Below are 27,036 nucleotides of genomic sequence, written 5' to 3'. Positions count from 1 at the left end.
AGGAAATGGAGGGGGGGGGGAAACCTCTGAAAAATGTATCGCACCATTTCAAAAGTTAAGTGGAATTAATTAAATCCAAATTTCAACAGTGTGTCCAAAGTTGAGCTAGGCTCAAGACACACTTCAGAAGGTTTGATTTCAAAACAATCCCTTTGCGCACATGCACATAATTTAGGGAGGTTTCTGTGTATCCAGTACAAGGCAGGAACAGGGAGCCTTTGGGTACCTGAGCTTAGGAGGAAAAGGCAGTATTTGCAGGCTAGCCTGGAGAAAACTTTTTTCTGCCTGATTCAGTTTCTCCTAATCCTCTGCTCAGCAAGCTGCAGATTGGAAAAAGAGTCAGGAAATAGTGTTGCGGAAAGAAGAGCCAAACCATTTGAAATGGAGATGCTGTGGCTGGTACGCTCACAGTGCTGCTTGCTGGAGAAGTAAAAGGAGCTGAGGGACAGTAGAAAGAGCATTTGGGACGTCAGTCTTGGGCTGAAGCAAAATAGTTTGGTAGTGAGAACTTTTCTGGAGGGTGAGAGATGCAGGTCTTTTTCCACCTCCACCAATGAAGTGCGGCTACCTTGGGGCTCTCTGTGCTCCCATTTCCCCATCTGTTAAACTAAGATAATGTAACTTACTGTCCCAGGGAAAGCACACTGTGTATAAAAAAAATGCTAGTAGGGTCGAGCTTGCTCAGATGTTTTTCAAAGCCCAAATGTCAGATTCTTTCCTCATTTTCATCCATGCCCAGCTGGCTGTAAGAGGGTTACACATGGGTCAGTGAGGAGCAGGACTGGCTCTTTAGAGGTAGTATTTAAAAAATTCTTTCTGTCATACCTGTTCCTTTTTTTTTTCTTTTTTCTTTTTTCCCTTGGGGAAGAAACTAGCATCTGTCATTTTCTTTTGTCTTGTAGTAGTGAGCTGGGCTTCACCTTTAAGTGGGGCAGATTTGGGGGGGATGGATTCCTTCTACATGGAAGATTGGAGTGCCTCTTTAGCATCTGCAAATGGGAAGATTTTGCTTTTCGAGCTTGGGAAAGGGGGTGCTTCTACCACATTTCTGCCAGGCAGCAACATACATTGCCAGTATTTTTTTGTGGATTATCTTGCCTGGGCAGCGATGCTGGGAGTGAATATCCTGATGTGGCTACAGAGACCAAAAAGTCTCTTTTACATGGAAATTCAGGTGCATTGTGAGTTGATAAACTCTGTTGTAGGACATGAGAGCTGAAACATTTCTACCAGCCACTGTTTGAGATGAGAAGGGAAAGTGGAGATCTGTGCCATACAACAAAGTTTTCAGGCTCTAATGTCATTACAAGACCTTTTTTTTCTGTAAACATAAGTCACTACTAGGTATACGATATAGCAGCAGTGGTACCTGTGAAATACTGTGGGATTTATCAGATGGGGGTGAACCATTGCCTGAGTGGACTGAGAAGTCTCAAGTCAGGCTTAAACCCCAGAATTAAAGGAACTTAATTCAGGGCTCTGATTTACTTTGGTGGGCTGGGAATCTGTCTTGCTGAGTTCCATAGCGCTAGACCTGCCAGTACCACAGCGGTACTGAATGATGAGATGTGTGCATTTGTTCCAGAGGCCTCCCAGCCAGATGTTACCCGTGCTGTATTGCATACGGCTTCGGGCCCAGAACTGAAGTGAACACCAAAATCTGAGCCAGCTGATAACAAGGGCAGGCAAGTGCTAGCCCAGTCTCTGTGGTGTTACCCATCCGCCTTTTCCTGTCAGCTCCAACATTGGAAACACATTGACACTGTGGTTCAACAGAAGTTCAGGAGCTAGACCAATACAATGGCCACACAAGCATTTCATCTTGTGAAATGGCTACTAACAGCCTGATTGACAGTCCAAGCCATTGGTGGGTAACTGGCATATCAAAAATTTATTTCCTCCCACTTCCCTCTGCCTTGCATCAGCAGTGTTGCAGGGCATGTTGCCTGGTACTGCATGGCAGCAACATGACCTGGCACAGCATGATGAAATTCCTTAGACACGTTGTTTTCAAGCCGAAGAAATTCCCTTTCTCCCAGCTCTTTCCTCTCCTTATCAACAGCTCAGGGAGATTTGACTTTGTGCTCACAGTGTGGACTTGCCTGCTGGAGCTGGGCCCTGCAGCACCCTGGTATGCTGAGCTGGCAGCATCCGGACCAAAACTGCCCAGACTGCAAATCTCTCAGCTCAGCCCCTGCCACCAGCCAGGTACAAGTGAGCAGAAAGCTATCGCCAAGGCAGAGGAGGGCTGTGCTGTGTGGAGCAGTTGCAGATTGCTGTCAAGGCTGTGCAGAACGCTTGCTCAGCTTTTGCCTGCCTTTTCTGTGCATCTCATCAGTGCTGAAAGGGCACAATGTTTCCTAGAAAACCCTGAGCCTCCTGTCCTCCACTTCTCTGCACCTGCTTGCTGAGGGCGCAGTTTAGCCCCTTGTCTTTTCAACCCATCCTCTCTCATCCTCCTTCTCTTTTTTGCTTCTTCTCATGAGTGCCACCTCCTTTGTCATCCCTGGAGAATAGCATGTGCCAGGTATTACCACAAGGGCAGATGCGATATCAGCACATTGCTCTCCCCTCTGAGCCACATCAGAAGGCTGCCATGACCACTGGCATCCCCCATCCATGCTCTTTGCTGATACTTCTGGGCTCTCCTACCTTCCTGTTTGCTGTTTCCTCTTACCTGGCCTATGGGTATCCTGAATCATCTGCTCGGGTACCCTGCTCTCTGTTTCTCTGGGAGTTTTAAATGTCGTTCTGAGGTATAAATGAAAGGGAGGAAAAATATATCAGCATAAGAACACAGTAGTCTCATCTTCCTGTTTGGCTGCTTCTGGGTTACTTCCACATGTGGCAAACATACACAGACAATTAATCTTGCGCACCCACAGGGTATGATTGTAAAGTAGTGCATGACAGATAAAGATGTCTCTTCCTCCTCTATTGTGCTGTCGGTTTTGTTTTTTTGTTCTTTTTTATAGGAACTCCTGCTTTTGCTGTGCCAGAGCCAGTTTCTCCTCCCTACCCCCCAGGCATATTCTGTTGAATATGATAAAAGCAGATGCTATACATCTTATAAAAATTAAACATCAGGATCTTCTTTTTTCCTACTGTTCCTCTTTGGAGCGGGGAAGGTAGCCAAAGTCAACAGAAACTCTCATAAACATGGAAGCAGGATGGGAAAAAACAGCTTGCAGCACACTTGTTCTACCAGGGCCTGAGCTGAAGCAGTTCAGGCTGCATGTTGCAGGGTGCAGGTCGCGTGAGCAAGCAGGCAATGCCAGTCTCTTTGGGAAGGCTCTCTGCAGCGAGGCTGCTGAAACAGGTCTCAATTCCAGTGAGTATCCTTGTGCTGAGGGGGAGCGCTCTAGGAAACTCAAAAACACATGCTGTGAGTCCTGGGGGAAGGAGACCTACAGGTATAGGAGCAGTGACTGCCACTTCATGTGCATCTCTTCCAGCTGAGCAGAAGACTTCAGACCCATGTTCCCTTGCAGTTCTGGGGTTTGGTTATCCAGCCCAGATACTCCCTATCCTCTGCCACTCTTTATGCATCTCACATCTTCCAGCATCGTTCTCAGTATCCTCTGTTTCTCTGTCTTACGGACACACATTCTTCTATCCAGGCTTACTACTTATATGGATGAGATTCAGCCTTTACACAAAAGGCCATGTGGATATTAACCCTTAGGTGATTTTAACAGGACATCCTAGACAGTCACTCCAATATGCAGTGGAGCCTGTGCAGGCAGGCTGGGAGCAACATGATGGACTGGCCATATGTGTCTGACCAGACTGTAATTCAGCTGGATGCCCAGTGCAATCCGTGTGTGTGCCCTCCCCCAGCATCTGTATCTCTCTCACACACATACATGCACACTGCTTTGGGGTCTTCTAGGCCACCCCCACAATACACAGCCAGATGGAGAGAAAGGACCTCTCTAGACAGCAAAGATTCAGGCAGCACGCATGGTTGCTTATGCAGTAGGCAAAGACCATAGTAAATAACGTGTGGCGTCATTATTGTCTGATCTTGCTAATGGGGCAATATATGTTTTCTGTGATCATTTCTTTTGTAGAACATCAGCACAAGATAAAACTGTGGCTCTGGCTTTGCTCTTCCTGCTCATGAGAGCTCCACGCTCCTTCACGCCACAACCCCAACCTGTTGCTGTTTGCCATGATGGCTGCATGTCCCCTGTTTCCTTCAGAGTCTTTTGCACATGATGGATGCTGGCAGTTCTTGGGTTTTCCTTTGTCCTCCCCCACCACCCACACACTTTTATGAAACTTTGCAGCAGATTGTGTTTAATTTCAAAGAGATGGTTTGGGCAATATACCTGTTTGCCGGAAAGCAAAATCAGAGACATCTGGCATTCATTGGCTTTTAAAGGCAGTGAAATTACACAAAACTAAAATGCAGATACAAAGGATTTCCAGCTACTTCTAGGGGGATGTTATTTTAGTAAATTAAAGTCAGATAGATTTGTTCTACTTGTTTCTAGCCATAGGTCTGGATATAGCCTGAACTGGGCCACTTGTTTATTTATATACCACTAACCAACTAGTTTTGCTTCATCAAACCTGATTTTTTGTCTCTATTCATCTGCCTTTGTTTTCTTCTCACAGGATGACTGTTTTAAGGCCTGAAGGCACTGCTAGAGCCATCCCTGAGTCTCTGGCCTCCACATTTCTGCCAAGAAAGCTGCCATGTCAGAGCCAGGTATTTATGCTGTGCCTGGGGGGACTTGAGCTGGGGAGTGGACAGGAAGGGCACTCACCTCACCCTCAATTACTAGTCTGACTTCCAACAGGAGATCCAAAGAGTTGCTTGGTCTGGTTATCTGGGTGAGCAGGTAGGAGCTAGAGAGAGGCTTCCCCCAAGCTGGCCTGGCCACATGATGCAGAGGAGCTGAGCAATGCCCTAATGGCCTGGAGCTGCAAGACAGCTTGAGCAACCCCATCTGATCAGTAGTTGTGGAACAAAAGCCAGCCCTTTCTAGCACTTCAAAACAGTAGAGCTTTATTTGAACTTGAAGAAATGAGCCTTTGGCATTATGTGGGGAGAAGGGACTGTGCTTGTAGTTGCCAGCAGTGCATACTTTCTAATTCAAGAAGGAACAGCAAGGCAAATCCCATAGATGGCTGCAGGCACAAGCCCAAAAAAATCCTGGCTTTGCCCATGGAGAGACTGAGAATTTGGATCCTGTAGAACAGAGACTACTTTATGAGTAGTCAGAAACTGGGCCACACACGAACCGGGTGTGTGGGGGTAGCAGGGCATCACATTATTCCTCCTGCTGAGGGGACTCCGAACAGGTCAGCCTGGGCAATACAGACCCTTGCCCCAGCAAGCAAGAGAATACCCTACAATGACCCTCTCATCCGTCTGCCACAGGTTTCCTGTCAGCTGCCTTAACCCCCTGCCAGTCACTGCATCCCCAGTGCTGGCAAAGGCAGGGTCCAGGTGAGTGTGGGCCCAGTGTTTTCTGCAGGGCAGAAGTGTAGCAGTCTCTCCTCACACCGCTCCCCATGTTTCTCTCGCCTTTCCTGACTCTTCTGCTCCTGCCAGATCTTCCACTGGGAACTGATTGAAAGAGCCTCAATAGTTTAATCCAAATTGCCCTCTGGTTCCCCAGTGATGCAATTAATTGAAAGCAGGATCTTTACCTCTCTGTTCTGCTTAAAAGTATCCCCTGGCCATCAGGCCCTCCTGCTATGAGATCTGTAAGTCTCCGTGCAGTCTGGCAGACAGCCAGTGGGCCATGTTAGCTTGACTTTCTAGGGGAGTAATCCAGCAAGGCATTGAGTACGCCAGTGTGGCAGTCCCAGCTTTAATCAATATCTCTCACAGTTGTGGGCTATTGCAGTTTAGTTTCAGGGTTATTTTCCTCCTGCATCGAAGCTTGCACTAGCAACCTCAAATGTTTTTCCCTACAGTAAGCTGCAGTGGGAGAGGCGCCTTGCCGTGACAGATTTTCTGTTGAGAATTTCAATGGGTTTGCTCTCCTTGCTGTGGAATTAATCATAATTAGAGATGGAAGAGAGTCAGGCCTTGTCTAGAGGGAGCATGCACTGAAATGCGGTAAATCCCATGTAAAAATACTGTGCCTGATACAGCCAAAGTAACTGAGACAAAACTTGAGCTGACAAACTTCTGAGAGCTAAGCAGCAGTTAGGGAAGAAGATGAACTAGGCAGGATGGTGCCAGCCTGGGATAAAGAAAGTGAGAGACTGTGGGACGCTGTGCCTCAGTTTACCCACCTGTTTGACGTGAGTGAGGGTGGGACAAAGACTAGAGAACTGTAGGCTTTCAGGGCTGGAGATCTGTCAGGCTCTAATATTCCTGTTACCTGTTGGAAGCAGTTGTGAAACGAACAGGGAGTGGTTTTAAGGATGTAAGGATCTGGGTTTTTTGCTGCAAGCACTGACTCACACTGTCCTCCTGCCCACGTGACCCAAGATAGTGGGAGCGGATTGCAGTAGATACTTCACAGATGGACTCTGAGCCAAGGTTGTGAGCCCCGGTTTGGCTGCTCTTACTTAAAAAAGGGAAAAGCGTTTTGTTTTTCCCGGGCTGTTTGCATCACCAGTCACTCCAGTCAGGGAGAGCTGCCAGCCCCTTCCAGTGCCTGTCCACAGTGAGCTGAATAACTCTACTTCCTTCAGCCTTTCTCTAGCCTCAAAATAGCATCCTCTGGTATGACATGAGATATTCTGCTGCCCTGCTGTCTGCTGCAGTCTCTTCCTTCTTTCTGCTTAGCCCTACTCCAGTTTATACATAGACCTTGGGACTGGCATCCTTTGTCCTATTAAAGGTGCCATAGAGACCTGGGGATAAGAGGAGGCAAGTCTTGCTGAGGGCACAGCACTAGGATGAATCTTGGAGGGTTCCTAGGCACATCCTGGACTGACTTCATTTCATTTAGTTACCAAACTGTCCTTGGGATTGGAGCACAATACATCCCATAGCTGGGATTTACCTGAAGTAGGAGAGCCTGTCCTCTTAGACCCTGGAGAATGGTGGATTTGTGCAGAATATGAAGAAAGTATGATCACAAACCTACCACCTCCATTTAACCAGCACGCCTTCCTGAACTGACTCTCAGCAAAGTCAGCTCCCTGAGTGTGAGTGTATTAGCCCAATGGAACAGTGCTTTCTTGGAGCCTGACTTCCCTCCAAGGCTCACGCAGCCAGAAACCACCTTTGTTGCCAAGCTAAACTTTGCCATTTTTTACAATGGGACAGGCTGCTCAGCACCTAATCAGAGATGGGCCTGTTCTCACTCAGCTATTGAGCATTGCTGCAAACACACTGGTTATGCCACCCTCCTTCCTACACAGCACTTCTGTTGCTCCAAGTGAGCATGGGGGTGGGCTAATATATTCCCTCTTGAAGATCCTATTCCTTCAGTCTGCACCCTCTTTCTATGAGAAGAGGCATTTGCCCCATCCTTACCTTGCAAGCTGTCTTTGGACTGCTGATGCCCTATAGAGAAAGTTGAGGGACCTCTTGAAAAGACTGGCTCCTAGGTTAGCAACACAGCCCAGCCTGCTGTAGAGCTCATTTGGCTGGTTTGCCTCTTGCAGGCTCTCTAAAAGACATCTCCCCCCTCCCTCCTTTGTGTTCCTGCCAAGTGAGCTCCACTGCTCTGTGTCCCTGATCTTTTCTGACATTAATTACCCTTTCCTGGCTTGGACTGCCCTGTTTGTGGCCAGGAAACCAAATTCACTTGCGCCTGGAACCGAAGCAACGTATAACGTTGCTTTGCCGCTGGAGTGAGAAGGGAAGAGTGTGTTTGCTTCCTTGGGTGGCCAGCTGGAGTAAGCAGGTGTCTCCGAGCCCTTCCTACCTCAGGGAGAGCTCCTAGAAGGTTTTGCCCACTGCATCCAGGGCTGGATCTGGCCAAGTGCTGAGCACCTGCCATGCCTGCTGGAGTGGCTGACAGTGAAGGAAATTGGCCCACCTTTGAATCTGTGCCAGCATCTTCAGAAATGCACTGAATGGACTCAGCACAAGCACGGATGAAAACGGCAGTAGGAGTAAATCCTGGAGGCAGCTTGTCTCATTTCACATGTGACTTTTCAGGCCATTATTTTAAAAGATTTCTGCCTTCCATCCACCTCGGTGGCTATGATCTTTCTGGCACCTCTGACCACCCTCACTCCAACAGCTGATGTTGCTTCCAGCAGGGAGTTTTGGGGACCCAGCACCTCACAGCATGCAGCTTGTGGCAGTGTGACAACTCAAGCAAGATCACTGCTCTAACAGTATCGTTGGAGATGTTCCAGGCACCAGCCACATGCCTGACGCCACCCTCCTTCCCAGAGTGACAGTGTCCCTACACAGACCAGAGCATTGCTGGCAAAGCCGAACACCAGCTCTGAACTTCCATTAAGGGAGAACAGTTTTGTTACTGGGCTTTTGGAGACTGACACCAGCTTAAATCAAGAGGAAGATGGTAAGTCAGAGAAGGATTGACATGGGAATGGCATTGGTCCCCACACTCTTTCCATGGTGCCCTGAAGTTCCCAGGACCTACCCAGCGAAACCAGCAGCACTTGGAGAATTTAACTGGCCACTCTCCACTTGCAAAGTCAGTACTCCATATTAATTCCCATGCTGTAGAATGGACAGCAAGGAAAACCCTACTTTTCTTGGAGACGGCAGCAATATGTCTTGCAAGGAGCATCTGTATGTGTTTGCCATATCTTGAGCCCACATCAAACCTAAAGGGACACACAAGGCAGCGTTATTTCTAAAATACAGCACCATCTAGTGCTGCATTGCAGCACCTCGTCACAGCCAGCTTGGCTGTCCCCTCCCCACCTCAGCACCCCATAGCACTGGGGATCAGCTGCTCACCTTCCCTCCCCAGTGTAAGATTATCTACCTTTTGCAGTGGGCTCTGATTTGGTTTGTGCGTCAGATGGCAATGTGTCATCTGAGGGCTGCCTGAACAAGTCTCTTTGTGCCTCTGTATACTTGCAGCGTTCCAGCAGCCTCTTGCATAATTCATGGAGAAATTCTGTCAAAACTTCATCCAAACCCCAAATCATATGTGAAATGCAGCTTGAAATCATCTTTGCAGATTAGAGCTGTTGCAGACATCCCTTCCTTGTATTCCTGTGTGTTAAAATGAAGGCAGGCAAAACTTCCAGTTGTGCAGAAAAGCTGGTGCTGAGTGACATGTCATGGCCAGTTATCTGAGCCATGGCTGTGACCTTGTGAAAAAGGGATCACGGCCTGTGTAGAACTGCAGAGGGCCATGGGCTATTGCTGAGGGTCCGTGAGGTTAAAATTCACTATTTAAAGCCCTGCATTTGCACTGGAAAATAAACTTTAGATTGGTTGAAGACTGCTGATCTGAATGATCTCCGAAACAAGGATTAAAAGCACTGCAAACTCCATTTACCTGATGTAGAAATCATTTGGCCAATTGGCTGATGATCATGGAATCAACTTCTTTTACCTTTCCACCATCCCAACATAAAAAACAACCTGAAAATACTTGTTTTTCCCACACACACAATTCAAGATTTCAGATAGAAAACAAATTCTCTTGGAGTTATGTCCTGGATTCATGTATCTGGTTAAGCTATGTAACATGGCACTAAGAGCTCTTTTAAATCAGAGCACCATTTAAATCACAGCAACCTTAGGCCCCTCTCCCCTTCCAAACCCAGGCACTATAAGGTGAAACCCTTGCGTTGTAGGAGTATGCAAGGGGAAATGAGTAGGGCAGGAAACGCTTCGATGAGCGATGTTTAGCTCTACCGTTTGCCTTAGTGTAAGCACTTTTCAACGTTCAGCCTTGGTGACCTCCCAGTTTTCCAGCTGTGAGAGTTGCCTAGGTCCTCACTTGAATCCTGCCACATCCTAGCACCAAACCTGTACCAAGCCCCTCATGAAGCTGTCACAGCACCCTGCAGTGGTACTGCATGATTGACTCTTGCTGCATAGGCAGGTTTCCTCCTGCTTTTCCAGGGAGAAGGAATGTTGTGCGAGGATGATATACTCCAGGGAGAGTTTTGTCTGACATCCCTCTGGGTTGTATTGGGGATGGAAAAGGCTTCTCTTCTGTAGTAACCAATACCATAACGGGGGATGATGAGTGCAAAAACAGTTCCTTTCACAAACACGCGCATGATACCCTTTCCCGCTTTTATTTGACCATTCAACGCAAAGAAAAAGTGTTGCTTCTTTGCATTGGGTTTTGTAATTTCCCCTTTCCAAAAGAATGAAGCCAACACCATCATGAAGGTGTAAGAATTTGGAAGTAGAACTGCTAACTATATACAAAAGGGGACAGTTTCCTTGTGGCACCAGCAAAATCAAAACTACAAGGTTTATAGTTTGCAGCTAGCCCCAGCGGCAGTAAAAATTAAATTGTCTGTTTGGATTCCTTTGCTTATTGAAACACAAAAGCCAGCAGTATAGGAACTTGCTTTCCATGGCTCACAGCAAAGGTAGGGTTGAGAGATTCATATGAACCAGTTCTCAAACACAGCTCTGCCTGAGACCCCAGGAGATTCTCCCCTTGGAGACCCAGGCCACAGACAGGAATAGTGGAGCCCTGTAAATCCAGTTGGCCAACACATTTTGCTGCAGCCATCAGAAAACACATTTGTAGGTACTATGCCACATGCAGACCTCTTTGGCCTCACCTCCATGTGTCAAATGAGCCTGTGTCTTGTTGACTTTCTGCATACACAGGAGCTGCTGCCTCTCACTGGAGCAGTGACCAGCTGAAGAGTGGAGCAGCTCCATGCACTGGAGCACTGCTCTGAAGGAGAGGAGCTCCGAGGCCTTGCCAAGTGTCAAACACGGAGAAGTCATCTCATGGTGACCAGGCCACACAGCAGTTTCGATGTATGGGCTTTCCCACTAAGTCCTTCCTACAGGCAATCCAAGTGCAGTTGTTCACACACGAAGAGTTGTGGTAAGATAATATTCAAATAAAAAGTGTTGATAGGGCATACCTTTACCTACTTCCCCTTAGCATTATCTCAGCCATTCTTTGGTCAATGTGGGATTGTGCCCTGTATTTGCTCCTAGAACTTTTATTTACACCTCTGCCAACCTAATTATAAATGTCCTAGCCGAGAGGGCTTTCAATTTCCTTCATTTGCTAGGCAACCAAACGTCCATACATTTCCATAGGGGTCTGTAAACATCCCACAGTAAGTTCTCCTAATTAGAAGACAATGTCTGTAGTTGTGTTTACATTGCTATGCTTATTAGGAAGAAAAATGCTGGGCTGGTTTTGTGTTATGTGCAACCTGAGATCATAGACTTGTGTGCCGTTTGGAGGGGGGGATTAATTGGTTTCTAAGAAATGTATCTTGGGGGTTTCTTGGTTTCTGAATCAACACAGACAGAGGGTTTACAGCTAGCTATTGTATGAAATTACAGATCACTTGTTCCCTGTGAACTTTCCCAAAGTTTATTCAACTCCAAAAATGCAAGCTGAGTTAGAGGGAAAAAAATTCCATGGGTTCAGCAATGAGCCACCTCCTTGGTAGATGTTACTAGAGATTGGGATTTAAGTTTCAGGCCAATTAGGCAGATCTAGTAGCATGTATTTTCAAGTCAATGACCTTAGAATCAACCAAAACACAAGTTGTCTGAAATCTGAGCAGAAATGTCTGCAAAAAGGGGAATGAGAGGTTTCCCAGATTTCTAGGAAGATTCCTAGTTTTCTAGAAGCATTAAAAGGGAATCCATGATGTCATCAGTTCTGGTCTTCCATATAACACAGACTGTAGTAATCAAAATCAACTCCAGATCAATGTCTTTTGAACAGAATATGTGTTTGAGAAGGGAGTCCAATCTGGCTTCAGAGGTTGCCAATAGTGAAAAGTTGATTGCTACCTCAGTAAATTGTTCCAGTTGTTAGAAATTTTAACTTTACTTCTATTCTAAATTCTCACTTCAGCCCCCAGCCACCAGCTTTCATTGTACCTCTTGTCTGCCAGAATAAAAGCCTACCATCGGTTTTGTTCCCCATATTGCTGCTTCAACAGAATGCAAGATCAGTCTATAACAACAAGAATAAGATGCAGTCTTGGAGGCTTCTGCCTGAAACATGTTTTGTAGCCTTTTAGGTCCTCTCATGGCTCTTGTCTGAACCCTTTCCAGTTTATCAACGTACTCCGTGAATGTTGGACCCAGTCCTGGGCACTGTATACTGACAACTGCATCAGTACCAGATAGATAGGTGATGGAACCACTGTGTTTGTTACTGATGAAGTTACACCACAGAATCACAGAAATGCTGGTTGGAAGGGCCGTTTCTGGAGACCTGCTAACTAGTTGTTGCCCTACAGAGCGTCAGATGAGGAAAACTAGTGCCATGCTGTTGACACAAGCGATTAGCTTATGCAACGCTCTCTGGATATTGGCTGGAAATTGCTATTTGGGTGGTTTTAAAATGGATCCTCCTTCATGCAGGTGTATGCAGACACACACACAGCCAGCCCAAGGGAGGGCAAGGGATCCCTTCCAGGTCCAGCCAGTCATTCTCCCCACACCTCTGCCCCTGATTGCCTCAGTCCCGACAGCTAGTGCGACATGAAGGGAGCTGCCACAAACCATCTGCCACCGTGAGAGGATCCATCCTGCTTGCACTTTAGCTGCCTTTTGTATGTAGCTCGGTATGTTAAGCTCCTGCAGTCCAGCACTGATGAAGTCAGCTGTTGTGCCATAACAGGGCTCTTCTACTAGAAGGCCTGCAAAAGACCCTAAAGGCAGACCCTAGCTCCCTTTGACAATCTGGACCTGTCTCCTTTCGTTATTAGCTACCCTTACAAATGGCTGAAGGCTGTAGCATGGGGAACCCATGGTATTACAAGGGCTCTAAGAGTCCCTGTTGCTTTCATCACTAAGGGCACAGAGGCACAGTGGTGCCTCTCTGAAAGAAGAGGAAAGACAGAAAGAGCCCGATTCAATGCTAACCCTTAAGCAAATAGCACATTGACCTCCCAATTAATAAAGCAGCCCTTCTTGCTTATTTTATTCCCTGCATTTGAAGTGCAGCACATTCCAGTCGGATAAAAAGACTTTTGCTGTTTGGAGCGTGCTGGAGTCAGGTGGTGAGCATACCACAGCCAGACAGGATACTGCGCTTCCTGTGAGAGTAAATACTGAAAGTCATGCAAAGCATCTTTCATTCTCGCTTGGCCGTAACAGCCAGCACAGCCGCTGGAAGGGAGGGCACTTCACGGAGACAGAGAGATTATTCTCTTCTGGCTTAAAGGCTACCTGGTGTTTTAATCATATTTGAAAGCCTGCATTTTTAAAGGCTGCTCACTTCATTGGCACAATGTGCACCTACAAACACCCATCTGCTGGGAGCTTGCAGGCTCACCCAGGAGTTTGCCACACAGGAATACAACCAGTGTGTGGATGCTCTGCCTCCCTTCAGTATGTGGCTAAGCCTATAGCATGGGATGATTGAAGAAGCTCTTGGAGTTATCCCAAGTCTGTATTCAAACATAAGCTAAAAGAGAAATATGCAACTAAGAAAGAGTCCAGATTTGCCTTGAGAAGCTGAATCTCTGGGTAGTATCTCTTAAGGGATCTGAGCATCATTACCTACCAGGAGAGTGACACTGGGTTTGTCTTGGAGTGCTTTTTATAAAGAGGCAGTTCAGAAAATCATCAAGAGAATGTCTGAAAGTTTCAGCAAGCTTCAAACAGAGCAGAGGCAGAGCTCCTTTGGCAGAAACTCCCTTATCTACTAAGTCTTCAAAATTCACAGGGACTAACCTGAAAAGCCAAATTCCTCCCCAGAACTATATGGAAACCATTTGTCATCATGTAAGACACCTTCCCACGTAGTGTGGTTGCTGAAGTATGAATGGACTGGAACAGATACCAGCAGCATCCTTATTGTTGCATTTTTACAAGCTGCATCATTCACAGTCTAGAGGCCAGAGTGATTCGCAGCCATTCCATACAGTTTGCTGATGTCTCCAGACAGTCACAGTGCGGATGAGTGGAGGAAAGTTGTCAGGGTCATAGCAGCGAGCTGCTTCTGCAACACATGGTTCTGACCTTTCATCATAATGTTCAGGTGTTGTACCTTACAGTACTTGGGGACCTTCTGCTGGAGTGGCCTGGAAGGAAATCAAGCCCCGGCTGGGCATGCTTGAACATGCATTTCAGCAAATCCTTTAATTTCCATAAACAAATGCCTCTGGAAATCTAGCTCTTTATTGCTGTCTTCCTCTGCTCCCCATCTGTAGAGCAGAAATGGCAGCACAGTCTGGCTCCCAGGGGTGTCTGAGGACAGAAATATCACCACCACGCAAGAGCAGCTCCATTAAGACAAGCAAGAAAGGCAAATCAAATCCCAGTATCCACAGCCAGGTCCCAACAGGATTTCTCCATTGCCTTGTGCAAAGACCTTTTCAGTTTTCCAACACGCAGTAAAAAATGAGATGGTATTAAAAGAAAGCTTGCCTTTCATCCTGAAATCCACAAAGTTCATGGTTTTCAAAGCACATTTTCCTGAGCTGGTCTATTATCTATGTTTTCATAATGGACAACTCAGTGTTTTCATTTTAACTTGCAAAACAGTATTTACATCAAATCTTTTCTTGATTTTATAGACTTGAACACTGTTTTTAGGGTTCTCTAAGTTATTCACTGAGGCTTAAAGCCAGTGGAGTCACCTTGGTAAATCAGACTTTATGGCTATTTTCATGAGATCAGATGTAACATCAATCCAAGCTTTTGGAAGGAAATGGCTTTCAGGGCTGCCAGTTAATTTGTGAAAATATACGGCAAGGATATTCTCTCTCCATTGTGCACTTCTGCCCTAATAAAACTACAGTGTGTTCTAATACTGTATTGTCTGCAAGAATTTTAATATCCCCTCCCTCTTGTCTAGCAAGGTTTCAGGTAAAGAACCAGATATGATACCTTTTTAAAAGAAAAGGCAATAGCTTAAAAGCATTTTGATATTTTTTGGAGTGTTTCCAGCTGATCTGTTGGTCTGTACTTTGACAGTCAGCTTTATTTATTGGCCATGCAGTATGTTTAAAGTATTTTATTGCTTCTACAGTCTAAGCAGAGATCTTTGGAGAAAAGGAGGCTTGATGGGGGTGTTGTCAGGGTTGTGTCCTGCAATGTGTTCTGCCTACTGGGATTTTCATCATAAATCTGAGTGATATAATCCCATTCCATAGAAATATTCTGCAGATTCCAAAATTCTTTGCCAGCATCAATTATGTCTTCAGCATCCCGGTGAGAAGTGTATTAGCACTGCAATTTCAGCTTGGGAAAATGAGCTGCTGTTGGGAGACTGACTCACCTACAGTCTGTAAGGCATCAGTAATGAACAGTTTTCCCTGAAGTGATTCCTCCAGGAAAAAGCAATCACAAATGTTTTTTTCCTAGCCTCTTGGATGCAGTTTCTTTCTTTTGCAGTGTGCTCTGTTCTCAAGGATCTTCCACCTTTTCCCCTAGGCAGTAGACTTGCAATGATGGTCCCAAACCCCTGTATAATACACTTGTTAGGTAAGTGATTTGGGATGTATCCCATGAAACATCGATAGCTGTCCCACGCCTCCGCTCCCCCTCCCTGATGCCTTACCTTGGCAAACCCCTCACTTTACAGATCTGACCATTCTTTGGAGGTTGTTTCATTCTCTTGCCTTGCCCTAATGTTTTTTCCATGGTGTCTAAGGTGAGCTGAAGATCTGGAGAAGTTCCTTGTCTTACATGATTAGCTGGGCCAGTAACAAGCATTACTGCCTGAGATAGTTTTTATCATCTATTCCAAAGAGTGAAGCTGGTTTTCCTTTACAATCTATTGTAATTACTCCAAATAGCCACATCCCTTCAAAAGATGCTTCTGTGCCCTTTATCTCTTCCTCTGGAAATCACTGTGTTCATCTGCTGTTGTTCACGGTCCAGTTCCCTGACATATAATTATCCACTTCCCAATTTCCACTTCTTGCTGGCAGTTGCTGTCTTCTTCCACAGCAGGAAAACAGGAAGCAGTTTTATACTTCATATATGTCACGTGCAAGAGAGCCATGACACTGTACAGAGACAGTCTAGCTGCTGTCCTGTCAGGGATATCTGCAGAAAACAATCATTCCTCTTCGAGGAGACCCATCTTTATCGTTCTTGCGCAATAGATGACATGATTAAGGATGTGGTTTGAGGTTCAAGGGGATCTTTGGCCTTTGCCAAAGGTACCAACAGGATCTTGGATAAAGCATTTAATCTCCCCATCTCACTTCCCTTGTGAAATGCAAAGAGTGTTTCTGTCTTCAGTCCTTTTGTCTGTGGGGATAGTAAACTCTTTAGTGTAGGTATTCTGTTGAGGGGCACAGACAAGCCCTGATTGTGTTTGGGATTGGTGTTACATTGGCATTTATTGGAAACATAATAAGAAATGTGACTGTTAAAAAGTCACAAAATACACCTTTGAACTCCATTCTTCTCCTGTTGAGGTACAAACCAAGAAATATAATGAAATATGTGGTCAAAACAGGAAAAATACCTGCTCAAGTTCTGAATCTTATTCACTTGATACGATATTACAAATACGCTTCTAAATGTGGCAAAAACTCATGGACTGGGAGCTTTAAAATTTTTCTTATAAATTACAGTGCCATTTTAACACAAATTTATATTAATGTTGCTTTAGTGCTTCAAAAAACTACCTGTCCTGAAATGAAACATGTGAAATTAATCTATTCCAATTCCTTTTGCATTATTCTCTTTTACAAGCTTGAAACCTAACTTATCTGTATCTGATCAAGTGCCAATAATGATAGTCTATAAGCAAAAACTTACTCAAATTCCTGGCATGGTTTAGTTTCAAGATAACCAAGTACAGATTTCCAGAGCATTTCTGTAACTGATTTTGTATTTGCTGTGTATTTATAAGAGATTTCTGTCATATGAGAGAGACCAGGGTCATTCAGAGTTTGGCTTTGCACCTAAATCACTGGTGTTGGTATTTACTTCCTAGCCATTTTCTTTCGGCTATAGGAACATTGTACCACAGCCTGTTGACAGGGATTGGGACACGGCCAGCATTATTCCTGGACATAAGGAATTTCCCATGTCTTGGTTCGGGGGGGCAGGTCTGGAAAGAAATTGCATGTAGCACACATCAGGAATGTGAATCACAGTTAAGGACTATCCTGTACAAATGCAGATCAGAAAGATAACTCTTGCTCCAAAAAAGCTTTTGTTCCACTTGCAGCTTGGGAGGCGTTGGTGGATACAGATAGTATGGGAGAGAGAGGCAGATTGTTTGCAATGGGGATTCTTGTCCGCACTGCACCTTAGTGATAGCGTGGCTATATGAGGATTTTGCTGTGCCATTTGGTCCTTCCCACAGTGGCCTGGATTCAGCAGTCTGTCTGGGTGATACATACTACATCTCTCTGAGTGGGTGATTCTCTAACTGCTTGAAGTCTCCAGCTACGCCAGCAGGAGCACAGCTGTTTATACTTTTATCTGCTGTTTTCTTTTCCTTCAGAGTCAAGCTTCAAATTGAAACTTGCCTAGAAAAGCAGAGGGTAATATGGGAACCTTTCTGGTTCTGCACTTATTGGAATAGGTACAATCATTCATATTTTGCCCAAAACTCAGTGAAATTGCTGAATATTTTCTAGACAGCTGCCATGTCTAATCACACTTACTTTTGTTTAAGTTTTGATGTACAGTTCCCATTTCTGGGAAGCCTTCATGCTATCTAATGGATGCATTATTTAAAAATTGTGATCATAGGCAGAAACACTGCTTGAAATTAGGCTGATTCTGAAACAAGGTAACCCCATTTAGAGTTAATTATGACCCCTTGAGGGGAGCTGGCATAAGAAGCCCTGAGAATATTCACAAAATTGGGATGTTAGTCCAAGGAACAGTTATTGGGCTTGAAATAAGCCCACATCTTTTTTTCCTTCTTTTCTCCTTTTTTTCTTCTCATTTGAGAGAAACATGTATAATTGAATTGGCAAAGCATTCTCTCTGACATTGATTTTTACAACTTTACCTTTTAGACAAAGTCTCACATGTTATTGATTTGAAAATTCATTGTGAATGTTTTAAGATCTGGTTTCTGTCTGCTCTGGGGAAGAGAAAGAACAACACGCAAAATAGTACAGTGTAAAATACAGGTCAGGAGCAGAATAGTACATATGACATTTTTCTGCTTTTAAATACAACATTCAGCTGCATGTGTTTCTAGAGTTTGTTGTTCCTGTCAACTTATTTCTTTCTGAAACTATGACAGCTATGACAGGGGCACAAGCTGCCTCTGGACTAATTTGTGTGTGTGACCACGTCCACACAGAGCTCCACTCTTTAGATGTCAGAAGACTTCTCTTTTAAGGGGGGAAAAATAGCAAGTCTGCTTTGGAAAATGTTCTCTGGCTTTTGGTTTTAATTAGCAGCGCTCAATTACATGCAGGCATTATCACTGTATCAATAGAAAGACCCCCACTGATTTTTGTGGGGTCTGGAGTATCACCTTGCACCAGAGGAAACCATTTCACATCTATATGGCAGCAGTCTTTCCCCTGGGACGGAAAGTGCTCAGCTGTTAGAGATGTTTACAGTGTCTTTCTTGAGTGTTTGCTGCGTGCAATGCCATATTTCCCCTTTATGTTTTTTTTTCTTTTCCCTCAAACAATATTAAAATGTGCCAGGACTGGACATAAAGCTTATGTATACATTGGACAGATATTATTTAGGTAGGCATTGGGATATGGCTTGCCTGAGCGCTATTCAGCAGTTCCTGAGTTTGAATCATCTGTTTTCTAAACTAATGCTTCACTATGCAGTGACTCACTTGTCACTCTGCCCTTGAGATCTCAGGATGGACCACCTCAGAGACTCAGCAGCCCACTCAGGCCTTCCTAAGTAACACAGCCCAGTCTCCCACTCTTATTTTCTCCCTACTTACGATATTTGAGGTGTTTCCCAGCTTCCTCATCGTGTGATGTCAATCAAGGGATAACACAACTGTGCAAGAATTGATCAGCACGTGTGGATACTGGAGCTGAAGGGGACACCTGGGCTTGGAGAAATCCCTTCAGGCTATATGTGCACAAAGGCAATGCCATGCACTGTCTGCAGGCCTCTCAGGACCCAGGTTGTATGGTGTCTTGTACATATGTCCCAAGTTTATTTACATTCTGGAAAGCTGCCCCAGGAATGTCTACAATCTGGCACACAGCATGTTGCAGCCGCATTGCTTAAAGAATCCTTCAGCCAGCAAAACCCACCCCGTTCCCCTAGAAAGTCCTCTCTTTCTCGGTGTAGCTGCATGTTCAGATGTAGTGGCCCTGGTGTCCCCAAGTGCTGTTGTTCTGCTTCTCCATCACAGCAAGATCAGGATGTGGGCAGGCTCTGCTACTTGCTGGGTAGTAGCTGTGCTGACCCCACTTGCATCAGCTGCAACATCCTTTGCGGTGGAAGAAAGGCCCAACGGATGGAGAATTCATCACAGTCTCGTGGCAGGGATCCTTCCCTTTCTCTGCTCCCTAGGCTCCTTTGTGGAGCAGGTGGGCTGGAGGCCCAGTGGCCACTTCTCAAAGCTGAGAATGAGCTAGATCACATTTCCGAGCTGCCTCTTTACGAAGAGGAACTTCACAGAACTGCCTCAGGTGGCAGTGTCCATAAGAAGTACAGGGGGAAACAACAGAGCATGGTCTGAGAAGAAAAATGCAGAGGAAAACTTAAGCGCTGCATCTTCCCTAATTCACTTACCTACCCAGATGCCCAGATGCTAACTGAAGTCCAAGGGGCTGCAGTTTTTTTAGCTGAATACTTCTTCCCTTTAGGGACCAGTGTAATTAATTGCCTCAGCAAAGAATGACATGTACTGCACCACATTGCTTGCAGAAGTTGCTGATGCCCAGAAGCAAAGATAATACTACCTTCCCTCCATTCTCCAGCCTGTCCTCTGAGAATTCACATCAGTAACAACCCATTAGATCTCAACACTGTTTCCAAGAAATGTGGCTAAAACAGCATTTCTTTGGAGGTAACAAAAATAAATGGGACTCAAAAGAAAAGCAATTTACCTAGGAAACTCCGAGAGCTCCAAGCATCAGCATATCTCAGCTTTCCTGGGATTTTTTATTTTTATTCTGCATTTTCTAAATGGCATTGATTCAGTCCCTGTAGATGGGCCGTGACGGCGCACATCTGGTTTTATGGTTAAGGAAATAGCTGATTGAATCGATACACTCAACACAGCTGACTGAAGTAAATAAAAGAAGACTTGAAGGAAGCCTTGTTTTCCCCCAGATGGAGGAGTCCACCTTCAGTCCTGCTGCAATTGCCTTGGTGCTGGTGGAGTGACACAAGGGGGGAGAGTGGTCATTGTACTTCTTCATGAATTGAGCTCTCTTGCTCTCTGTCCATCACAACTTTGGGTTTTTTTAGAATGTTCCTCTTAAAAAGCAGCAACCATTTTGCTGCCTGACTCACTGCAGTCAGTAACAGAGAAAGCTCCTGGCTGGACTCTCTGTGCAAAAGTGGGACCAACCCATTAAGTAAATTGTTTCCATCACTGGACTCCACAATCACACCTTATTACCCTGCTTGGAGCAACTGGCAAACCTGAGCCTCTTTGTGCTCACGAGCCCATGGCAAGGGAGAGGGGAAATGGTAGGAAAAGGTAGCATGTCCCAGAAGGAGAGCGTCAGGGTGTAGCAGTGAGAGGTGCTGGGGGTTCAAACCTGGCAGCAAATCCTGCTTCAGCAAAACTCGCACTGACCCCCAGGGCTTCAGCGCAGGGGTCACAGGCTCCCAGTTCTCTGCTCCAGCCTTTTGGGCACAGTGCGACTGTAAAAAATCTCTGTGGGGGTATTTGAAAAGAAAGCCCAAATCGCCTTTTACAGTGATGGGACAGCCAAAAGTGACACCTGAATGGTTTGTGGCAACACAGGATGAACCAGCCTGTCCGAATGATCTCCTGGGCAGGGAAATGGCTGCAAGCACCGATTTACTGCTCCCTGCGTTTACCAGGTGCGCCCAAGATTCCCACAGAGGAACTGCTTGTCCATAACCATTCCAGTATGTTATCTTTAGGCTGATAATTGAAGGTAGGACACAGATCGCTAGAAAAAAACCTTAGTTTTATTTTGTTGTCTTTGTTCTCCTTGTTCAGACCATACGCAGAATCTTTCAGGCCTCTGTTTTCTTTCAATGCCTGTATTGATCACAGCTGTGAAGTTATTGTCCTAGGAATGGTTTTTCCCAGGCAGTGGGAAAGTTTTTTTCTTAGGCACCTCATTGTCACTTCATATTCTTGGGAACTACTTAAAAGCAGGATCTGTTAGCTTTACAACAAATCCCTTTATTTACATGGAGGGATGCCGGGTTTTGGTTTATCCCACTAAAACATTGTGAGCAGAGCATTTCAGGAACGAGCCTGCAAACATAAATGCTGGGGCAAGGTTTGCTCCAAGCGATCCCAAGGGCAATTCATCTCCCAGCTCTCACTGCTGCAGCGTGGATCATTTCCTACAGGTGTAATCTGCCCTTTGCACCTTGGGTTTTGTGTTCTGTCCTTGCTGCAGCGAGGACGGTCTCACTGTAAAACCAAAGCAGAGACAAGGTAGAAGTTTCTCTCGTGATACATAGGTACTGTTGACCTTCTGTGACCCTGAATGATCACAGCTGGGCCCATTTTACTTAACTGTGGCCTCTTGGTGAAAGCATGGGTAGTTCTAGGGCAAAGTGGTAGGTGTTCCCTACCCCCAGGGAAGCAGGGGGCTTCTTTGTGTATATAATTACACTTCATATACAAAGAGCATATAGAGAAATAAAGACACAACTTGGTTTGGACATGCAGTGATGTCTCTGACTTCTGCAGCAGAGGACCTTCAGCCTGCCCTTCGTTTAAAGTCTGTCTCACTTGAAGCTCCTGGCTGCAGCCCAGCAAAGAAAGTGTTACCTGCCGGAGGCTGCTGTGCACCGCCCGAGAACAACAGGCTCATGTACTTCAGGTGTGAAGCCAAGGTGTCATGTGGGAGCTGCGTTCCTGTGGGGAAGGTACTTGGCTGTGTGTTCTTTAAAATGTGGGATGTGAGGGGGGCTTTCTTTTAGGTACTTGCTTTTAAGCCCTGATTTAAAAGGTGAAGTGCTTCTTAGTGGTTAGGGGAGGATAGCTAGTGTCTAAAGGTGCAGCAGAAGAGGAGTTGGTGCTCTGCAGCTGGCTTTGGTGAGTCTTACTGGAACTTGTAGTTCTTGGCACTGATCAGACTGGGCCACCTTCTCTCAGTCTCACCAGTCCTAAGGACTGGACTTAATCAGGCTCCATCTCTGGGCCTGTGAGAGAGGAAAACTGTGTTCTTGAAATGCATTGAAAACTCTACAAATAATTGACTTGATCAGTTAAGGATATATGGATAATGGGTTGTCATTCCTTCTGAAAGGAATGCCACTTCTTCTTGAAAGAGTCAGAGTTGTATGCAAGCATACAATTTGCTTTATGATGTCTGAGAAAACATGTGACTGGCTTAAGGTATTTTAGTAGTAGCTCTTTCTCCTCTAGAAAACACTTGGTTCTGGTAAGTGGCATAGAGTAAATATCTGGCAAAGTTGCATGGCAGAGAGCAGTGCACGTTTGGTAATGGAAATCGCAAAAGAGTGATGGGTGCTGTCCTTGTGGCTTGTTCTGGGGAAGGTTGGTTGCTGCTTCCTACAGCCTGTTTGCTATTGAGCTTGTTCTGTGTATCTGTGTTCAGAGCATTTGGCCCAGCATTTAAGCGAATCTGCTGTTAATGGAAAATGTGCTTGAGAGTGATTCTTGAGAAGGGACAAGAAAGGAGGTTTCCAAACTGTGCCAGTGTTTCAGTGCGTGATCTGGAGCAAAACAGGTTGCCTCCCCACACTTCGATTGATTACTGTTGAATAAAGTGGACTTTTAATGCTTTCCTACCCACAGGGGTGTTGAAAAATGTAAAAAGTATTTGTAAATTAAAGTCCTTCAGTGAAAGGCTCTGGTATGTGTAATCATAGTTTGCCTTCCTACTTAATGTAATACTCTGTCTGGGGAGTTCCTGGCGTTATGTGGAGCCTAGCTTGTCTCACTTAAATAGATTTAATAAGCTCTGCTAGAATTGAAGAGAGCTTGTATTTAAACTTATTTATTTGAATTTACATAAGCATACATCAAAGAGAAAATAATCCAGGCTCTTGGTTACTTCAGTCTAGTTTTTGATAGTTAATACTTCATCCTTTCCAGCATATCATAAAGTTCCTTTTCATGGTCTCAAAAGAACATATGGAATTGAGTGAAAGGAGCTGAGCTTGTTACTCTCTGTGACTGTCTGGAAGTTCACGGTAGAGCTCTGTCTGTGTTTTGTTGTTTTTTCCATGTTCATGTTATGCTCCGGTACCCTTAGAAAGATGAAAGACAAAGCCTAACAGTATGGTGCCACCTTACTTGGCTTTATTCGCCCTTCAGGAATAAGCAGTGATCTTGCTGAAGGCAGTGGAGAGTGCCACACTGGGGATATGTGAGAATGCGCTGGTCGGTGCAGGGTTGACTGACTGTCTTGCCCCTTTGAGCCCCAAGAGCATTTTGTCCTCTTCATGTGAATGACAGCAGAAGATGTGCTGAGTATTCAAGGAGCTGGGAGTTGTTCGTGGGCAAGAGATGTGGGCATCCTAGTGCCCAAGGAAAGCTGGGTACCAAAGTGACCCTGGAGCACAGGTATCTGTACAGTCACCATCCCCAACAGCAGGAGGTTCAAGCCCTGTCCTTGTTGGACTGAAACTGCTGGTGAGTGGTGTGTAGCTGAAGAGTTGCATGTTGGCCTGCCTGAATTCGAGCATTACCCTGGGAAAGGAAGATATGATTCCCTTCCTGACCTTTCCCTGGCTGCACAGTCACTTGAGGCCAATAATTTAACCTCCCTGTGTCTCAGTTTTCCTTTGGTAAAATAGGGTGGCTCATCCTGCTCTCCTCTGCTTATGTAACACTCTATCCCTCCTGATGGAAAGCATTATGCTCCAGGAGCCAATTCGTAACACAGCCAACTTGTACATCTTGGGTGACGTGGTCTCATCCTGAAAGCCATGAAGAGCCCTTGGCAATTGCACTCGGAACTTAAAGACCAGTCTGTGGTCAGAAACAAGAGCATGTTTTGTTAATACAAGCTACAGCCAACTCTGCCAGCTGTTTCCACACTTTAGCAAGTGTTTCCTACTCAAATAGAGAGAATGGCTGATGGGAACCGGACCAGAGACAGCCATTCTAGCTAATAGCGCAGTTACACCCACAGAGAAGTTGAAAAAGACGCTAGATGTCTCCAATGCAGTTTGTACCAAACTGCCAGATGTTTAGAATCCCTTAAGTCATCTAACAGCGCTTTTCGAGACGATGTTACTCCTGAGTATCATGGCGCTCCTGAAAGAACATTTCTGTGAACTAATTTTAACTTTGAATTATGAGACTTTCTCCAACAGAAGGTGTCCCTGAGGACATCAGGGTGGATTTTATTTCCAAAACGTTGCCTTTGTATATTTTAAACAGATCATCTGGATGAAGTTCTTATGGCCAGTTCAGACTGTCTGATTTATGGCAACAGCTGTTCACCTTTGTAGATGTGGAGATTCATGGAGATACAAAACACATTTATGAACTTGATTTTCCACACCAAGGGTCAGGTTTTTTGCTGCATTTTTACACAGGTGTAAATCCAGATAGGCTTCTGTGAAGTCAATGAAATTATTCCATGAAAGTCACGGAAATCAGAGTTAAAGGAAATGGCAAATCAGTTATTTCTTTCTCCAGTAGACTGAATTTTAGAACACACATCAGTTGGAGGTGAGAAACGTACCTAAGTAGTGATGGGCTGTTTCTGCTGAGTGATGGGGACACATTGCACAATGTCTGAGGAGCCATTTCTTCTTCATGGCTGTAAAAGATGGCAATAATGGATCCCGAAATTAGGAAGTAGAAAAATGAACTAATGGGACGGAGGATAGCTTGGATGTCCTACTCTAGATCTGTAATATTTTAATGTCTCTGTTTCACAGGGTAGAGTTCCTACTGCTAAAATTTCTTGCAAAAATTTCTTTAATTTTTCAGTATTCAGCGTGGAAAAATAATGACTATTGTAGGTTTAAAAAATTTTTTGCTTTCGGAGAATTGTGTTGGCACACTTTTCATCTTCGGAGCCTTTTATTATTTTAATTACTCTTTTGCCAAAAAAAGAGAACTTAAGACTTCTCCAGGACAGTTTGTTTTGGTCAAGCAGATACATTTTCGCTCTAAAAATAATAAATGTTTCGAAAAAAAGAAGAGGTTAAGTGCCTCCAGATCCTACACAAGCTCCAACCCAAGGTGATCTTAGGGGACTTGCTTATACTTCCCTAAGACAGGGTGTTGCTGGAGCATTAGTATGCAGATGAACAATCAAGACCATATACTTTCATTGTTAAGCAAATCTGCTGTATTTCACACGTTCACACGCTCTTCACTTCCAACTACTCAGTGCACCTCTATGTTTTCCATAAAATACACTCAGAGCTGAGCTGTTGATGCCAGCTCTGATCTAAAATGCTGTGACGATTAAGTGTCATCCATACTAAATGGAATAAATAACATTATTAATTCAGTATGCAATTATCTGGCTTGCTACAGGGAGCTTAATATTTAATATAATGTAATGGAGCTTTATTTCCAGCTACTGAATGCCTTCCCTTAAATCGCCTCTTCAGTCATCAGGCATCATTAAGCATTTTGCTTAAAATACTGTTCCACCTGGAGTGCAGGGAGGAAATTCCCCACTAAGACTGAGGCAGAAATTAGACATGAACAACTGTTTGAGGTCCTCAGGGGAGGCTCACTGGGCTCCAGACCATGTCAGGAGCACAGGTGTGTGTGTGTTGATGTCATATCATAACTGCAGTAACTCAGGATTGATCCTGAGCTTATATAAAGTTTTGTTGTCAATTCAGCTTATGCTGGCCAAGTGGTCCTGGGCAGAGAAGCAAGGACAGAAGGTGCCTGAACTCCATTGACACTAGTGTAAACTCCCAGAGGATCTGTTGGAGGTGACGCAGTTGCTCTGTATGGGTATTTATCTGTTGTAAGTACAATGTGCAATCGAAAAGTGCAGTTAAATCAGAGACCTGGGATTCTGCCCAAATGAAAATCAATGGGATGAATTCACCCTGGTACCTTTTAAGCAGTCTGAATACAAAGCAAATTGTTTGGAGTTGCTATTGTGTGCCAAAACCTGCAGCTCTACTCATCTGAAACATTCCAGACTAGGAAAAGGCAACTCAGGACTACTCTCTGCTTTGTCTGGTCTAGATCGTAAGCTCCTGGGAACAGGGGCTGCCTTGAAGTGCCTGACACTGGGGTGTTAATGTTGATCCAGCCTGTTCAGTGCAGCAATAATTTTTATTTTATTTATTTATTTAAGTCTTTGCAGTAGTTTCATCTTGTTCTATAGGTCTGGGCAACAGGAGGTCATCTTGTATAAGGTTTTGTAGATGTGGCTCACAAAGCACCTGTTGATGGAGTTTTATAGCCAATTTTACTGCTGGTGAGTCACTTTTAGCAGAGAGGTAATCTGTATACAAGTGTATGTGGAAAACAGAGTTAATATCCCCTGGCATACTTATGCTGGAACTTCTCATCCAATCCAGAGACAGAAATAGCATGACTTCTGTGATCTCCCTGGCCAGTCACAATGAAGAGTTTTATGGGAGTGGTTCAAAAGTCAGTCTAAAATTGTGGGATAAAAGTTTTTTCTAAAATGCCAGGAAATTATTTCCAGAGTTGGCCTGGATTTGCACAGAGCTAGTAATGCAAGGGTCAAAATGGCTGGAGGTATAAGTGGGAAGAGAACAGCATCTGAAGGCTTCTCAAGAGAATCTTCTTCTTGAAGGTAGGAGGAGAATGAGATACTACTGCCTCAAATATCTGATGAACAAGGAAGGAAAAACATGGAACTAGGAGTTGGCAAGAGAGGAAGGTCCAGTGCTGGCTGGAGTTAGTGTGGTTTGAACCACTGGGCATACTGCAGGAAAGAGTT

At 44.9% G+C, this 27,036-nt stretch overlaps 1 protein-coding gene across 1 annotated transcript in view; it reads left to right on the top strand.

Annotated features, from left to right (window-relative positions):
• The window catches only part of CCDC92 (coiled-coil domain containing 92), a 120,119-nt gene that overhangs the window by 25,507 nt on the left and 67,576 nt on the right, over positions 1–27,036 (top strand). The window contains exons 5-6 of the mRNA XM_026114601.2: positions 4,624–4,717; positions 10,712–10,937. The gene's annotated coding sequence lies outside the window, so the exon portion shown is untranslated. The remainder of the gene's footprint in view (positions 1–4,623; positions 4,718–10,711; positions 10,938–27,036) is intronic.

Source organism: Dromaius novaehollandiae, chromosome 17 (genome assembly GCF_036370855.1).
Source record: "Dromaius novaehollandiae isolate bDroNov1 chromosome 17, bDroNov1.hap1, whole genome shotgun sequence".
Classification (NCBI taxonomy): domain Eukaryota; kingdom Metazoa; phylum Chordata; class Aves; order Casuariiformes; family Dromaiidae; genus Dromaius; species Dromaius novaehollandiae.
This window is presented reverse-complemented; position numbering and strand designations above follow the sequence as displayed.